The 14,121-nt window shown below is 45.1% G+C and overlaps 1 long non-coding RNA gene across 1 annotated transcript; it reads right to left on the bottom strand.

Moving 5' to 3' along the window:
* Positions 1-2,212: 2,212 nt before the first annotated feature.
* On the bottom strand, positions 2,213-12,944 carry LOC140600396 (uncharacterized). Its single transcript, XR_012003658.1, has 2 exons — positions 12,703-12,944; positions 2,213-5,197 (listed from the first exon to the last, which is right to left on the bottom strand). It is a non-coding gene; the product is annotated as an uncharacterized lncRNA (long non-coding RNA).
* Between the last annotated feature and the right edge of the window lie 1,177 nt (positions 12,945-14,121).

Genomic DNA, 14,121 nt, shown 5'->3' with positions numbered 1-14,121 from the left:
CCTAGGTGGCTCAGTGGTTGAGCGCCTGCCTTTGGCCCGGGCTGTGATCCTGGAGCCCTGGGATCGAGTCCCATGTCGGGCTCCTTGCATGGAGCCTGCTTCTCCCTCTGCCTGTGTCTCTACCTCTCTCTCTGTGTCTCTCATGAACAAATAAATAAAATCTTAAAAAAAAAAAAAACAACAGACTCTAAAACAGAGAACAGAGGGGAGGTGTGTGGGGGGATGGGTGAAAAATATATATGCACACATATATTCTAGTTTTCACTTGATCACCGTTTGTATGATATTTTTAAATCCATTTTGAAGGATAATTTTGGAAGGTACAGAATTCTAGGTTAGTGGGCTTTCTTTCTCTGAACATTTTAAGTGTTTCATTCACTGTCTTCTTGCTTGCATGGTTTTCTGAGGAAAAGCTGGATGTAATTATTATTTGTGCTCCTATATAGGTAAGCTGGGTTGTTTTGGCGGGGATGGGGGGATTTTTTTTTTTCTTTTTTAGCTTTTTGGTTTTATTTGTTTGGTTTTTTGCTTTACCTCTGCCTTCTTTCCAGACTTTTTCTTTTTGATTTTTAGAAGCTTGAGCGTGATGTGTGTAGGTGTAGTTTTCTTGGCATTTGCCCTGCTAGTATTCTCGGGGCTTCCTGGATTTCTGGTTTGATGACTGATATCAATTTGAGGGAAATTCAGTCATTATTGCTCCGGTTCCTTTCTTTCTTCTCCTTCTGGTGTTCCCATAATATATACTTTATACCTTTTGTAGGTATACAGTTCTTGGTTATTCTGTTCTATTTTTTTTCAGTCTGTTTTTCTATTTTCTTTTCAGTTCTACAAATTTTACTGACATATCCTTAAGCTCAGAAACTCTTTCCTTAGCCATACCTATTCTACTAATGAGCCCACTGAAGGCATTTTTCATTTTACTTACAGTATATTTTATCCCTAGTATTTCATTTTGATTCTTTTAAAATGTCCACCTCTCTGCGCATATAACCCATCGGTTCTTACATATTATTTATCTTTTTCATTAGATGCATTAGCATATTAATCATAGTGGGTTTTAAATGTATGGTCTGATGATAATTCCAACATCCCTGTCCTATCTGGGTCTGGTTCTGATCCTTGCTATCTCTTCAAACTGTGCTTTCTGACATTTGGGGTTGAACGGTGGGCATGATGTAATGGGTAAAAGAAACTGTGGTAAATCCTTTAATGAAGCAGTGGTGAGGTCCGAGTTGGGAAGGGGAAGGAAGCATTCTATGGCCCTATGATTAGATCTCAGTCTTTTAGTGAGTCTGTACCCTGGATGGCAACTTCATAAATGCTTCTCTTTAATTTTTTTAACCTCACACCCCCAGGTGGTACAAGATGACCGGAGGTGGGTATTTCCCTTCTCTGGGACTCTTAGGCTCTGATAATAACCCAGTAGATTAGGCTCTTATAAAATAGCTTCTCTTAAGAGAAGGAATTTTTACTTCTCAGACTTGCCCACACCGAGCCTCTAGCAATTCATCAGTTCCAGTTTAGGTTTCCTATCCTGGTCTTGGTTCCTGTGCAAGTTTCAGTTCCTGGGTTTCTGGTCCTCAGAGTTGTGGTTCTGTGTATCTTTGTGTTTGTCTCTCCAATTCTGGGGGCAGAATTTGGCCCTGTGACCTGATTTGTCTCACAGATCTAAGAAGTGTCATTGATTTTTCAGTTTCTTCAGGTTTTATTTTGTTAGGATGGAGTGATGATTTCCAAGCTCCTTACATGCTAGACCAGGGAATTTTTTTTTTTTAAATTACCATCATGATTCAATAAGAGAAAGAGAGAGAGAGAAAACTTTTTTCAAAACCTCATGTTCCCTCTTGCTTGACATTAACCCATGGACAATTTAATCCACTTGTTTGAGTTCAGTTTCCTTTTTTGTAAAAAAGGGATATTGATATATAGTTTTTCAAATATATATAAATATATATATTCAATTCATATTCAGTTGAGGATCTGGTGAGTCATAAGTCTTCAATAATTGTTAGTTCCTTTCTCCTTCCTCTTATCAGTTGCCACAATAAACCACTTAATCTCCCCGAGGCTATTTCTTCATCGTTCAAATAGGGATAATGATGCCTAAGCTTACAAACTCACAGGACTGTTTTGATAATCAAAGAGTCAATGCATGTTATCATACTTAAAAAAAAAAAAGGATAAGTCATTAAACAAAGACAAGGCAAGAATATTAGCAGCATAATAATTATTATTATTATCATTACAAATATTCAAGGCTATGCCTGACTCACCTGTCTTTATGAGGTTTAACATTAAATCAGCAAAGTCTTACATGATGATCCAGCCTGAGCTATTTTCCAAACCAAACTGATCATTTACTTGGTTTAACATTTTTCCATCTTCAATAATCAAAGCCCTTTGTCTCCAAGAATGTGTAAGACTTGTCAAGTTTTCAGTTACCTTTCCTGAATTTGAGAAGCCTACGCCACAGAAGGCTGCAGACAAAGCTGTCCAGTTCTCCGCACTCCCACTCCAAGGTAGAGTCACTCGGTCTTAGGCTCACAGGTGCCAGTACGTCGCCCACTCTCAGACTCCCTGCCAATGGACATGCTTTGAGTGATGCAGCGTGTGAGCCCTCTACCTCCTTGAGACCAAGAGCATCGCCCTGAGCGTTGTAAGCCCTGCACAGCTGAAGGCAGGAGGAGACCTGGGCAACCGTTCAACATTCTCCTCCACCTGCATCACGTTTCTTCCCCAGGCCTTCCCATTCGCCGAAATGCCCCACTCGCTCTTTGGACCCTGCCAGGCTCAAGCGCCCAACCGACTGTCCCCACGGTTCTCTTTGTCCCACTACTCAATAACTCCCATGCAACATCCTCCTGGAACTCATTCCCTCGGAGCAGCCCAATTAGGTCCCTGTCCTGCATGGTAAACCTCAAGATGCTCCCACAGAGCCGGCAAATGCCTTTCCCTGCATCCTTTTCTGCTACTTCAAGTGAAAGAGCACTGCTTTGTTGATGATGCAAAGCATCTTGCGTAATCACTCATAACTAAACTGTTGCCATGATGTCTTTCTTAAAAAAAAAAAAAAAAATCCCCTTATTGCCTGACTTGCACAGTCAGCAGTTTCCTTACGGCGCCGCTCATTACTGTCCTCGCATTAATCCTGTGCACTGTGATGCCCCCCCGCCCCCGCCCAGTATGGGCTTTCCTTTCCTCTTCATATAGTTTGCTTTTCACTGTAGCTGCTGAGCAGCATAAATCAATACAATGCGCACCATAAACACCACAAGTGCTAACCCTGCCAATTGGCTCTCTTTAATTGGTTTCAGCTAAAAACCTGTAAACCTATTTGAAGTGAAAAAGCAGACAAATCAAAGGCAAGATGAATGACCTGAAAGCCCTCACTGAGCCAGGGGTTGCGAGCTCCAACATGGTATTTTTCATCTCTGTCGTGGGTTGTTTTTTTTTTTTTTTTTTTTTTTTTTTCAATTTCTTTCTGGATCCCTTTTACATCCCAGGTATTATGCTTCAGCTGCCACCGCATTTATAATTACAGAAAAGAAAGTGTAAATACTCCAGAGGCCGAGTGGTGCATTTTAGCAATGGAGCCAATGGAGAAAGCAACCTGAAGGGAATGAATATCCCCCACGATTAGGGTTATGTTGACGATTTTCCGTGGTTCTCTTCTCGATGAGTAAACTCGAGCCCTGAAGAATTCTCCCCCAGATGTCACCCACGAATGGCAGATTTGCTGGACATTTTTATCACCATGTTGAGTTTTCAAAACCCATGGCTTTGTTTGTTTCAAAATGCATTTACGTTTCGATTCGCATCGCTGCAGGGACTGCCTATGGTTCAGATATTATCCATTTGCTTATCCACAGTGACAACACTGCCTCAGGAACGGTTTAGTTTCCAAAAGCCTATCATTCTGTTGGGGCCGAGGTGATTGGATAAAGTCATTTCACTTGAAGGAGTCCTGGTCAAGGGTCCACGAGAATGGCCTCTTCGCCAGACCCTTCCGGAGTTGGCAACAGTCCACTTTCTTCCTCTTGCCTCAGGTAAATACTCTACTCAAGCAAATTACCTCGTCCACAATCAGAGCCACTGAGCCAGGGACCCTTTTCTAGAAGGTTCCAAGTCTTGTCAAGCATGCAGTGGTATTTGAACAGGAGAGCTCATGTGTTCAACCAACGATAATTAAAAATACGTGTCAAAGCAGCCACAGAGAAATGCCCTGGGTAGAGACATACCAAGGTTGACATTCATGGAAGAGCTTGTCAAACAGCAAAACATGTGCATGCACATATCTTACAGACGCACACGCCATCAGAGGAAAGGGGTGTTGGTTGGGCCTGTGTTTCAGAAGTGCGGGCGGCGTCTCGCAAGCAGGGCCGTCTCTGAGGCAGTTGCCACATCTACACTGTCATTTCAATAACACAATCATTTCATCACACTCTGGAAACCACTTTTATCTTCTGTTTCGTTTAAATAGTAGCTGTGGCCACATTTCATGAGAGGCTAGATACTAAGGCAACCTCAAACTCGATTCATAAATCTTATGTTCAGAGTGCGCAAACGCAATCATCTGGCACGTCCGTTCAGATCTTTCTTTGGTGTTATTTTATGGTTCTCATTAGCAACCCCCAAAAATGCTACCAGCGCAATGTTCAGGGTTCCCCGTGGGGCTGAATTTCTAGTCACACCCTGAGCATGAGGCTAACGGTATACACTGTGGCCTACCCAGGGCTAACGCACACAGGGAGAGGAGATCACTACCGGGGTCATCTTGGTCCTAATCACTCATCGGACCAGGTCCTTTGATTAGAGACTCCAAACGGGTTGAAGAGAAGATCTCATCACAATATGGCAGGTCAAGGGACAGTAACGGGGAAGCAGAGAGCTCCATGCTCCTGGTTTTGATGAAGTCGTCATCAGAACGCCCTTTCCCTGAGGTTTTGCTTCCTGTGATGGCATGCTCCCCCTCCTTCCTTGACTCTCTCCTTAGGTGACACAGGTACAACTTCATTTATGCTAAGAACCGGGTTTCCCATTTTAGGATGCCTTGAAAGAGCTGTTTTTAAGCTAATGGATCACAGAATACTCCATAATGTAGGTGTGTTATTCAGTGTAAGATGTTTTCCAGCCTGTTTCCTTGCTGCCGTGTAGACGAGGAAGGGGGCAGGTGGGGAAGCAGTTGGGCGGATGCTACCTAGTGATAAACAATTGAAAAGAGTTAGAAAATGCTTTTTTTTTTTTTTTTTTTTTTTTTGGTAGCCTGTATTACAAATTTACTGGGAATTCAAAAAAAAAAAAAAAAAATCACCTCATCAGCTCTGTTTCAGTGAGCTGAGCTATTTAGAGCATACAGAGACCACAGCCGGGGAATTTCCACAGATGAGCTCACCTGGGTGTTCAGAGGACAATCAATTTTCTATAGTTTGTTCATAAACAGAAATAGGTAGATTTCCCAGCACAGAATTTCCTTCCTAACTTTCTCTTCCCTTAACATCCCTTCTCCACCAAAACTAGAAAAAAAAAAAAAAAAAAAAAAAAAAAACCAGTTGTCTAGGCTTTGGCAAACACCATGTTGACGATCCTCATCTAATTGTAGGCTCATTAGAAAGAGATGTTGAAAGTAGAATTCTTCTGATCTGCCATTCTGTTTTTTTTCTCTTTCTTTTTTCTTTCCATGGCTTATTTCATGTTTAATCTTTAAAGTTAAGATAAATCTCCACAGGAAAAGCAAAATATCCCTTTAATGCGAGTGTACACACAGCTTAACCTTTTCACAAAAATAATTTTCATTTAGCAAAATAGCTTAAATATTAATACCACTGAAAAAGACTAAATGCAAGGTGGCAGAAGGTGGAATGCCGGTGCCAATTTCTGGCTGTAATTAAGGCTTCCCTACCCTGGAGCCACCATGATGTTGAGTTCGTCTACCTTGCGATGGAATGAGCTGGGGTATGTGTTCAGAGTGTGGGGCTTACTGAGAACATGATAGTGCTGCTTTTCTGGTAACAGATCCTGCTCACAGTCACTCTTTTTATCCTTGCCCTGAATCAAAATGCATTCATGAGAATATAGTCAGAGAACATTTCAAGAAGACTGAAAAACCACTGGTGTCCCACCACTTCCAAAAAGACAACACCTTTTTTTTTGCTTTGCCAATGTGGATTTGATTACTTTTCCTTTTTACATTTTTTTTCATTTAAATTCAATTTGCCAACACATAGCTTAACATCCAGTGGTCATCCCATCAAGTGCTCTCCTCAGTGCCCATCACTCAGTCACCCCATCCCCAACCCTCCTCCTCTTTTGCAACCTTTTGTCTGTTTCCCAGAGGCAGGAGTCTCTCCTGCTTTGTCTCCATCTCTAATTTTTCCCACTCAGCTCCTAACACACTCATGTGTTATGGCCACATAGCCCCTTCAGGATTGCAGACAGTGCTCCTTCTCTGGAGCCACACGATTTGTTTTGGAGAAAACTGATCCATGTACCTTTCCTTCTGCCTTCATCACTCTGTTCCTATCGACTCCACAGATCTGGATGTTGTGACACAGTGTCCCCACCACCTTCTCTCCCTCCAATCTGTGATAGTGATAAAGGAAACCTCATTTAAAATGTTGTTGGGAGGGATGCCTGGGTGGCTCAGGGGTTGAGTGTCTGCCTTTGGCTCAGGTCGTGACCCCAGGGTCCTGGGATCGAGTCCCACATCAGGGCGAGCCTGCCTCTCCCTCTGCCTGTGTCTCTGCCTCTCTCTGTGTGTCTCTCATGAATAAATAAATCTTACAAACAAACAAAAAAGAAATGGAGTTGGGAGGCCAGAAGGTGGATCTCTGGTGCCCTAGTACCTGACATACCTTTCATTCCCAACCAGAAAAAGCTGTTTTACTAATCCTAGAAGAAGGGAAGAAGGCTTTCTCCTGGCCTGGCAACAGTCCAGCCAATGAGAGATGGCCGTAAGTCAGCCAATGAAAAGCCCAGTGAACTCCGATGACCTTTTGGTTTATAATAGCCCCTCCCAACTCCGCCCTTTTCTCTATAAAAAATAAGCATTTCTCTCTTTTGTTTTCAGAGTTTGCCTAGGGTTTGGCTGCAAGGAGCCTGAAAGTCAGCCTGCAACTTTCTGCCATTCCCGAATAAACCCATTTTGCTGGTGAAATCACAGGTGGTTTTAAGTTCAACAAAGCTAAATGGCGATTCTGAGCCAAATGCACCCGCCCAGTTCAGAACAACCATCACTATCGAGGTACTTGGGGTTCTGTGCCTTCACAATTCAAAGAAATTTGGAGAGTTTTCCCATGTCTCCAACTGGTACTTTGCTGGTCAAGAAGAGGCAAATGGAAGGGAAGACTTGACGTGGTACCATCATTCCAGACATCTACCCTTTCTTTGTCTTCTTTTGAGTGTCAACCAAAAGCATATTTTCAACTTTTAATAAGAATTGTGCAGTGAAAGTGAGATCAGCTAACCTTCTGGACTGCATTCCCCACTGGCTTTCAAAATACATGCATCAACATTCCTATTTAGCACCACCTGCAAGAAAAGTCTATGGTCAGCGTTCAGGCTCAATAATGTAAAACTGAAAATTATTAGTTGGGAAATAGGTTTCAGAATCAGGTCTACAGAGGATAACTTTAAACAGAAACTTTCCTCTTGGAGGCAGCCTTCGTTGTGCCTTACGAGCGTGCTGTACTAGGGATTTATCTGTTAGCTTCATCCCCTTCGAGTCACACTCATTCTTCTAAATCAATGGCCTTCGAATACAAACTCAACGTTGTGAAGTAAGGGTATATCTATCCTGTACCAGCTTTCCCCAACTGGATTCTCTCCAGAGAATTGAGCCCCATTGAAAATGATTCGAATGACCTTTTTCTCAGTTCTCCTCAGGAAAGGTACGTTGCTAGTACTGTTCTAGATGCAGAGTAAATAAATTAATTCTTTACATACAATGGGTGCCTCCGGGCCTTGGGACTTAAATCTTTAGCCAGCCAATGAGAAGGGTTGCCAGGTGTTAAAAGGCCGTAGAAATGTCCTAACCAGCTAATCGTGTTACAAGGACCTCTCTGTCCCCAAACATGACTAACATGGCCACACCATCAAGATGACTCATACTACTACTGGTGAGAAGACACCAGAAAATAACTTCTATGTGCTGACCAGTCACTATACCAAGCACATAAAACTCACCTAACTCTTTTAAACAACACAGCAGCTGTATGACATGAGTATTATTATTATTATTATTATTATTATTATTATCCCATTTGACAGCTGGGGAGATGATAGTTGGAGAGGTTAAACTGGCAAAGGCCACATTTGAACCCAGTGCTCACCTGCCTCTTCACCACCAGGAGACAAGAGAAGTGACTTATACTGTGACAGAGGCGAGGCAGAGGTAGTGAGGCTAAGGAGGTGACGAAGCCGAGAGAGCTGATGCGCTCATTGGAACAAACAGAAGAAGGAGGAGGTCGGGATGGAAGGCAGGTTGGTTGATGACCAAGGCCAAAAAGGACAAGGCACAGGGAAGAAGAAGAAACACAAGAAGAGGATTGGGGCCCCAAAGCTTGAACAACCTTCTTCTCTCACTGCCCTCCGCCGTCTACCTCAGCCTTCTTTTTGGCTCCCAAAGGACAGTGTAGGACATTTCTTTTTTTTTTTTCTTTTTTTTTTGTTTTGTTTTCGTTTTTTTATTTATTTATTTTTTATTTTTTATTTTTTTCAGTGTAGGACTTTTCAAATACAGTGTGTGGGGTAAAGAAGCAAGTAGAGCATGCCAGTCAAAAACCTGGAAGCAGCACAATGAGGGCTGCAAACTGACCTCCTCGAGTTCAAGGTGATGTTCAGGGTAGAAGCTGAAGGCTCTGCAAGCCCAGTGGTTTCCCTTCATGTCTCAATAAATCTCTTGTGTCAGTTTTCTCCCCTTTCCCATTTTGTAAAACTGTTTCACCGATTGGTTGATTTGCTTTGATGAGGAGAGACTCCCTCACTTAAAGTTCTTCTCAACTTTAGGACTGTGGCGTTGGATATCAGGGATAGGGTCTTTTTCTTCTTTTCTGGCATTTCATGGGATATAAGCCTTTGGAGATGATAAGATGCAGCATCGTTTTGCGTGCCACCAACAAAAAGGAACGGCTGTTCCTGCTTGGCCAACCACTCCTGGAAGTGGCCTCCTTGGTTTAAATACGTTAAAATGTGGGGGGAACATGTGTCCCCGAAACCATGAAATGTGGTGGCTCTTTGTTGTTCATCACAACTGCTCCCACAGTCCGTGTCCCCCGGGGAGTTTGGGGGCTGCTCTCTTGAGCCACCATCTGAGAGGCTGCTGACCAGGACCCGACACCACGGCTGCTCCTTCCTGCTTGATGTAGGTCCGGGCCTGCTGAGAGCTGGGGCCGGGGTCCATGCCTGGGAGCCAGCACAGGGCCAGGCACCGAGAAGGCACTCGGGGGAAGCTTGCTCTCTTCACAGAGTCCTTTGAAGTCAGGCCGAAGAAGCCCTGGTCTACGTTCTGACATGCACCGCATGCATGAGGTAGGCCGGGCACATGTCATCGCCTGTGCTTTACAGAAGAACCCGGACGAAGTGGCTCCGCGCGCCCAAGGTCACCCCGGGAGCAAATGGCGTTGCTGTTGGGAAAGCCTACAGTGTCTGACTCCTCCTGGTGCAGGACTTGTCCTGCCTTCTGTTCCCGGTCTCTGCTCCCAAGCTGAAGTGTCGACTCTGGAGGCTCCATCTGGTATCTCCCGCCATTCTGCAGGCTGGGGAGCACCACGAGCCCCTGGGATTCATCTCTGGGACCTGGGCCCTGTGTGGCTGCCCAGGGGACCTGGGGGCCCTAGCCTCTGGGATGCCACCTGCCACCTCTCTGCTAACCTTGCTGTCCTCAACTCCCTGTCTACCCTCCCAGTCCCGCTGGGATTGCAGGAGCCCACTGGGCTTTTCTCTCTGAAAGGGGAAAAAAAAGTCAAAACATATTATCTTTTCACTGCTCCTTCCTTGCTGCAAAAGGGAAACTTCACTAGCAGAAATGAGAGCATTTAACTCGTGAAGATTTAGGAAAGAGGAGGTTTATGGGAGATAATCCTCCCTTGATTTGAATACTTTTGACCCCTTCCTCCTCCCCCCCCATTTTTTTCCAAAAAATGAAGAAAACTATTTTTTTCACGAAGGGGGTATCGACGGGATTGGGACGCTGTGGGTCTCACTGTAATGATACACTTTCTTTCCCATTAAATAATAAAATATGCTGTAGAGTCGCACAACTCCTCAGACCCAGGTGCCATTAAGCCAGGCTCATCAAGCACCATCCATGTGGAAAGACATGGATATATTTTTACCTGGCACATACATATTTCATTTGCAGCTGCCTCACACCCTTTGCTTCCTGTTGGTCACACACTCACTCCTTCCCAAAACACAGAACAGGGAAGGAGGGAAGGAAGGAGAGAGAGAGAGAATCCATTTTATTGATGACCGAGAAAAAAAAGAGCTGCAATGTCTGCAAAGAAACCATGAAAGAATATCTATAATTCTTAATAATGTAACTCCTAGCTAATTTTTTGTTTTATTTTGTTTTGTTTTTACCTGTAAGGTGTATTTTTAAGTGGCTTGATTTCAGTGGCTACCGGCTGGGTTCAGTCACGTTCTGTTCTACCAGTTGGGAACGATCGGATATTTTCCCTTTATCTGAATTTCATTTTTCCTCCATGTTGGCCCCGAAACCCCAAAACCTTATGCTTAGGAGGGACCTGTTGAGGCTTATGCGTTGAAGCCCCGTAAAGATACAAATCACGAATTCCATGGCAAAACCCACTAATTGTCAGATTTTTGTGGAAGTCTCTAATTAAATCCCATAGGAAAAGAACACCATGCAGCGGAAAAAGAAAAATCAGTCATTTAAACGACTCTGCTAAGAGCTTAAAATAGACACAGAAGAACATCCTAGAAGTGTGGGGCTGGTTTTTTTTTTTTTTTTTTTTTTTTTTTTTTTTTTTTTCCAGGCTAGGATAAGAAAAACAGGAACAGAGAAATGTTGGGCTGGATAATAATATTCTAAGCATCTGAAAGGTAGCATCTATAAAAACTTTATGAGATGCGCTAAATTTATTCCAGACCAAAATCGTCATCGACTGACTGCCTGTTAGATTGTCTTTATTGTCTTTCTTTCTTTATAGAGCTGTCACAGGGAGATTCCTCATGCTCAGCCAATCATGGAAGATTCCTTAAAAACCCTGGAGAAGAAAGGGATTGGTACATCAACCTAATCCATGCAGATGAAAACCCCTCCTCCAGTTCTACTGACAACAGCTACCGCCCCCCGCAAAAAAGCAGGGCAAAACAAAACAAAAAACCCAAGTGTCTTTTATGAGACACTCTCCAACGGAACAGATGACAAATCCCCCCAAACATAAAACAGATTTCTCTCAAAGGAAAAGCAGTACACTCGAACCACAGGACCCTCACCAGGTTGCAAATAGCTTTCTCGCGGATACGAACCTGCAAAGAGGCATCAGTGGAGGTTCCTCCAAGAGTTAAACATAGACCTGCCCTACGACCCAGCAATCGCACTGCTGGGGATTTACCCCGAAGATACAGGTGCAGGGAAACGCCGGGACACCTGCACCCCGATGTTCATAGCAGCAGTGTCCACAATAGCCAAACTCTGGAGGGAGCCTCAGTGTCCATCGAAAGATGATGGATAAAGAAGCTGTGGTCTATGTATACACTGGAATATTCCTCAGCCATTAGAAACGACAAATACCCACCATTCGCTTCAACATGGATGGAACTGGAGGGTATTATGCTGAGTGAAGTAAGTCAGTCGGAGAAGGACAAACATTGTATCTTCTCATTCATTTGGGGAAGATAAATAATAGTGAAAGGGAATAAAGGGGAAAGGAGAGAAAATGAGTGGGAAATATCAGACAGGGAGACAGGACATGAGCGACCCCTAACTCTGGGAAACGAACAAGGGGTGGTGGAAAGGGAGGTGGGCGGGAGGTGGGGGTGACTGGGTGACAGGCACCGAGGGGGGCACTTGGGATGAGCACTGGGTGTTATGCTATATGTTGGCAAATTGAATTCCAATAAAAAAATTAATTAATTAAAAAATAAGAGAGAGAGAGACATCAGAATTGAGCTGGATGTCCCAGATCTTAGCGAGGTCACCCCCCGGGTCTTGCCTCACACCGCACTCCCCGAAGGCTGGGCCAGCTGCCCTGTCCAGAGCCGCTCCGCTCCGACCCGGTCACAGCTCCCGGCGTCTCCCGTCTCCCCGCCCTCGGTCACCGGATCACAACACTGGCCAGGAAGGTGCAAAGGTGTGCGAGGGCCGAGCTGGTTCAGGGAGCTGCCTGGACTCCGTTTCCCCCCTGCCTGGCCCAAGAGCAGGCCGGGGCTGTGCAGGACTCTCCCTAGAGTCCCTACCACACCCCCCAACCCCATGTGCGTGTCCTACGTGTTGCTGAAGCACAGTGAGGCCCCCAGGGGTGGACCTCACCCTCTGGCCCTACCCCACCTCACCCCTGTGTGGCCTCCTCCTCCCCGCCCGCTTCAAGGACCACAGGGCTGCCTCCCTGTGCCTCCTCCGCCCGGCAGGCCCCCAGGCCCAGCGGCAGCCCCGGCCCTCTCTGCCCAGGGTGAACCTTCCCCTGCGGGTCTCCCCCCACAGCGACAACCCGTCAAAGTCCCCGAGGTGGCGTTTCTTACCGTATCTATCACCCCGCTCCCCCTCTCCTGACGGGGCAAGAGCCCGGATCCCTGCTAAGAGCCTTGGCTTAGCCACGTCCACGGAACCCTCCAGTCTCCTCGCCTCAGCTGCCTTCTTTCTCTCTGGAGCCTCAGTTTTCCTTTCCAAAATTCCAAAATTCTCTCCTCTTCTGACTTCCTGAAGGCCTCAGTCTCCTGGTTCTCCTGCTGTTCCTCGGGCCCCTCCTTCCACCCAGCTTGTCCTGGGCTTGTCACGCTCCTCTCGCACCCCCCTCCTTCTCAGTGCTTCCCCAGCTCCCTCCCCCGGACCTGGCTTCCACAATGACTGACCGGTGGTGTTTACCATCTCTAACTCTACCATGTGGCTCCCGTCTCTGCCACAGCTCTGTTTACGCCCCTGACAATTTTCCCAGTGAACATACATCCCATTTCACTTTACAGCTTAAAATGCAGACAATCCTTGGAGAAGTAAAATTCCAGCAAATTCTTTCCTAAGAGTTCATTTTGATGGAAGAAGGAGGGGAAGAAGAGACCCAGGTCAGACGTTGTCTATTCCTCAATTTTTCACGTATCACAAGTGGGATGATAGCAGTGTCTTTCTTATATCAGCCATCAGAGAGATCAAAACGTCTTGAACATCTTAAAATTGTAATATTACTATTACTTACTGGCCTGCGTACAACTCGTTTTTGCTCTGGGAAAGCTCTCCTGCCTTTCACGCCTTCCATTCTTTTCTGAGGCAAAGAGAGAGTTTTGATTAGAATACCTCTCAAAATTTTCCCTGGTATCTCCCTTTGAAAACCTGTTGAGAGGTCCCTGTCGGCCCCTGAATTCACTAGAAAACGGAGTTTCACAATAGATGAGAGAAGGTATAATGTAGGCATAAAAGAAACAGGAAAATGGGAATTCCTGGTATAAATACAGACTCAAAATCCTTCTTACATCCAGTAGGAATACTGGGGTAGGAAGCATCGATACAAGAAAAGACACCTGTTTCTTAATGTTGTTCACCATTCTGTCTACTGCCAAATATCCAATACAAAATACGTGTGTGCTTGCGATGCACCCTTTCGTCCCTTCTCAGAATTTGGGAGGATAAGGAAGGTGCTTGGGCATAAATTAGGAGGCTGGGCTGCCATCAAATCACCCCCTTGTTTTAGGATCTACAACTATTGTACGCTGACTAATGAAACTCACCACATATTTTTGGTTCATTCTTTCTACCCTGGATGTTAGGCGTGTCCATGTGACTTGCTTTGGCCAATGAAATGTGACTACAGGGGATCCCTGGGTGGCTCAGCGGTTTAAGGCCTGCCTTCGGCTCAGGGCGTGATCCTGGGGTCCCAGGATCGATCCCACATCAGGCTCCTGCATGGAGCCTGTTTATTCCTCTGCCTGTGTCTCTGCCTCTCTCTCTGT

This window comes from Canis lupus, chromosome 11 (genome assembly GCF_048164855.1).
Source record: "Canis lupus baileyi chromosome 11, mCanLup2.hap1, whole genome shotgun sequence".
Classification (NCBI taxonomy): domain Eukaryota; kingdom Metazoa; phylum Chordata; class Mammalia; order Carnivora; family Canidae; genus Canis; species Canis lupus.
Note: the sequence above shows the minus strand (reverse complement) of the source record. Positions and strands in the feature narration are given on the sequence as shown.